We start from the raw sequence: 4,213 nt of genomic DNA, 5'->3' as shown, positions 1-4,213 counted from the left end.
GACCGATTTGGTTAGATGGCTGGTTTGGTTTGGGAAGGAGCTTTCATGCACGCCAGGCTTAGACAGCGATGGGAATAAAATGGGCTCTTGTGTTGTAAAAAGAACGTAGGCTGGAAATGATAAATGATGTTTTAAAATTCAGTTCTTTGTAACTTTTTTCCTGTATTTGCGTAAAATGCATGCGAATCATATTTTGGCTACAGATAGACTCTTCCCTTCCACCTACACACTGTATATCAGATCTGAAGGGGTCAGCATTGATGGTTTTATGTTGGAGTGAGAAGCTTAGTTCAGAATTCCATGAGATCTGAAAGGAAAGAGGCTTCTTGGGGAGGAAAAAAAATCCAAACGGGGTCTGCTCAAAGCACTGCTGAGTAACAGCCAGCCCAGTGCAAAACTCCTCATCAGAGAGTGTTTTGCCTGTTCCTGTGCTCTTTCCTCCATCTCTTCTCTTAGCAGTAAGCATAGAGAACATGATAGTGCTGTGTGTTGGCTCTCAGTCTGGATCTGTGGAGTTTTCTGTGTAAATGCAATAATAAATACTCTTGCAGTTCTTCCCCAACAGGAACAAGGAGTACGTATTGCCTGGGGAATTAAGTGGATGCTCATACAAGCCCAACTTCCCTACTCTTCCACCCGATACATTATGTATAACAGGAAATAATAGCCAGTCCAAAGGAAAAAATGAGCTAAAAGTCAAACTGAAGTATATTTAGATATTGGGACCAGCCCAATGTGAAACAAAAAAGCAGCTGTATGCTTAGCTGGCAATCTGCTTGCCAGACTGCCAGTCAGCCGGAAGTTTGGTTTTGAAACTGGAAGTTTCAGTTCTGACAGAGATTGATGGGGAAGGAGACATTTCAGTGTGCTCTAGCACTGTTCCAGTGCTTAGAAACACACAAGTACAATGTCAGTATCCATTTTAAGGCTCCCTTGCCTAAAAAAGAGGGAATCTAGCTCCTGTAGCTGCCTTATCTCCCTGTTTGCATCAGCTGAAGTTCCTGGTTTGACCCGAGCAGCATCACCTTTGGCTGGCTCTTCCCTGAACCGTATTGCTGGTCGCTATTATGGCTAATGCCCAACAGTCTGCTCCTGGGTCAGCTTTGCTTTACCTTGCTGAATTCCTCATCTTCCTGTGGGCTTTAGTAACTTCAGTCACTTTCTAGAAGAAGAGATTCTACCTCGGTCTGCCTTTTTTCCTCGCTCTTTAAAGTTTTCCAGATACAAATTTCATTTCTATTTAGCATTGCTTATAGAAATTCTCTTAACTGCAAGGCAGATCCAGAAAGCCCCTTTTAAAAAAGGTTCACTTATAAGTTAAATTATGCCTCCTATATCAAGAAGTTTTAAAAATGCTAGATGAGAAACTATTAATGCAAGATCATCATTAAAGATAATGTTTTTCTTAGCTGTGCTTTTCCTTCCTTTTCCTTTGTGCTTTGCTGAGCCTGGACCTCTGTGGGCTTTATTTTCCCATCGTGTGATTGATAATTTTTCAGATAATGTGTCTGAGTCTTCCTTTAAACTCCATGGCCCCTGGGATGGAGTTTCTCCTGTCTGAATGCTTGCTCTATTAACATTATCACCTGGAGGGAAAGGGACCTGTGGGAATGGCATCCCATATCCCTATGATTTCAGCCACGGGCAAGTTCAATCCGTCTGTCCCTTCCCAGCACAGGCACCGCAGTGATGCTCAGATTGTCTGTTAGCACCGTTGCTGTAAATCTCTTCCACTTGACTCCTCAGACTAGCCAAGATCTTGTTCATGACAGACCACAGTGCATATTTGTCTTGGAATTGCAGTTAGATCTGTCAAAAAACGAACAACCTGAAGAGGCCAAGTGCTTTTGGATGTTGTAAATTCCCTCTGTGTTATGTGGTGAGTCAATGGGGAAAGCTTGGAGCCACCGGAGATGCTGGGCACCAAGAAACAGGCAGGATGTGATCCAGAGCTGCACTGGTGGAGTAGCTGTACTGCGGGAGTGAGAGGGGTGCAAAGACCTGTTTGGCTCTCAAGGGGGTGTGATGTTAATCCTTGCTAATGAGCGATGGCTGAGCAAAGCCTTCGTGCCTGCCGAGCCTGGCTGGTTTCTTCACGTAGGTTATCTCAGTCCCTGGTCTCCCAGGAAAATACCATGTTTCCCTGTTGAATCTTACTGGTTTACTGGACTGCAGAGCTGATTTCTTAGATGACTGGACAGTGGTTCTCCAAGGGTAAGTAGCCACATCCTCCTCTCCCTATCCCCTTGTCAAGTATTTGGGAAGGACATGAAGTATTATCTTATACAGAGCTTTTTTTTATTGTTATTTTTTTATTTCGACAGGACTTTGTTAACAATAACTTGAGATTAAATACTCAGTATTAAGCAGGCTTTGGTGTGGGCTTTGCGTATGCCCAGCTGATCAGAAATAGAAACTATATCTGATGTGCCCACCTCAGCCTAGAGTTTGTGCCAAACTTCCTGAAGGATTTGAGTTGCTGAAGGATCTGTTTTGAGTGGTGATACGAGAATGCAAGAGCTGATCAATGAAATCCTGTGCGGAGATGAATAAAACCAAAATGTTTCCGAAATCTCTTGTTCAAGGGGAATAATCTGTGTGTAATCTCTGCTATGGTATATTTTTAAATACAGTAGTTCGTAGTCAGTTTGACGTGTGTGGTAGGCGGCGGCGTGACAGGTTTCTGAAGGAGCTGTCTGGTTTGATGCATCAGTTGTCAGAGCCCCAGACGGGGGTGATCCATCCCCTTCCAGATCCATGGAGGCTACAGCCCGTTTCCAGCCCAGCTGGGAGGGGGGGAGCGATCGCTGGAGCCGGCCAGGCCCCCCCGAGTGGAATCTGAGGTCTTTTTGAAGCTTTCTGTAGGGTTTTTTCCTTAAGTGTGAGAGACAGTAATAACAAACCCTGCCAGGAGCTGTTGGCCCCCGGAGGAAGAGTTGTTTGTCTTGATGCTCTGCTGAAGTTCTGCAGCGACGACGAAAACTCAAACCACCATGGGGTGGTGTAGCGAGACCTCGCTGGGCTGGAGGAGGCTGCCAGCACAGCACTAGAGGCATAATAAAGAGGTCATTTATTATTATTATTTTTGCAAGACATGCTGACTGAAGTCCCTCAGCTTGTCTGTGATATCCTGATGTGCTACGGTCACTTTTGAAAACACCTCGTTTTGTCTTCTGCATGCCCAGAAAATCAAGAATGCCGCTGTAGCCTGCTACAGGGGTTTCAGCTCCTGGTGGGATTGGGGCTGGAGCTGGCTGCAGGGTGTATGAGGAGCACTCAGGCGGGACTCCCCACCTTGGGAGGAGCTCGAGGGCATTGCTCTTCGCTTTGTCTACTATAGTTAGATAGCTGACCAAGAGCTGATACTCCTCATGCTGCTCTAAGAACCTCAAAGGCTCCAAACTGAGATCTACTCCATTCAAGATATGTATATATAGATTATTCTTTTTAAGGTTTTTTTGTGTTTTTTTTTAAAGGGCTTTGGAGCACATCTCCTAAAGGGTTGCTCTACCTTTGGAGAATTGTGGAAGAAGTTGCGTGGCCAAAAGGAGAACAGGCAAAAGGAGCCAGCTGACCACGTGGTGGCAACATGGAGATGCTACAGAAAGACTGCTTGGACCTTGGAGGAAATGTTACTTCTAGAGAGGGACCTGAAGCAATTTCATAGCTTAAAAGAGGATGGTAAAAGCATGACGTGTAAATATTTTTGGTTGTTCTGTAAAGCAGGCAATAGGTACGGGAACAGTATGTACCTGTGAGTAAGCTGTGTCACCTTACGCTGTGGATGCCTGTAGTGTAGCTACATGGCGCGGACCAAACAAATGGCAAAAGTGGGTTACAGATCAGTGAGGGCTTTCTGAAGGAAAGGACACTGGGAAACGATGTTCTCCCATCTCCATGGGCACCCTCGGGAACACACCCCCAGCACTGCGGCATGTCTCTTAGCTGGCCAGAGCACGCTGTTGTACGCGAGCAAGCGTGTCCTCCAAAGCTGTTGCCGTTTGCCCTTCCAGCTTTTGTGAGCTCCTTGCTCCTTTTTCCACTGTGGATCATGCTTGGCTGAGAAGACGGAGCCAGTGGAGAAGGGAGCCTGGGAAGGCAGGAGGTTGCCGGGGGCAGCGAAGGCGGCTCCGCGGGGCAGGCGATGGGGGAACCACGGGGCAGGAGCGGCGTTTCGGCTGCTATGGGGAAAGCCGGGCTCGTCTGTGCGTGC

This window comes from Grus americana, chromosome 5, assembly GCF_028858705.1.
Source record: "Grus americana isolate bGruAme1 chromosome 5, bGruAme1.mat, whole genome shotgun sequence".
Lineage (NCBI taxonomy): Eukaryota > Metazoa > Chordata > Aves > Gruiformes > Gruidae > Grus > Grus americana.
This window is presented reverse-complemented; position numbering follows the sequence as displayed.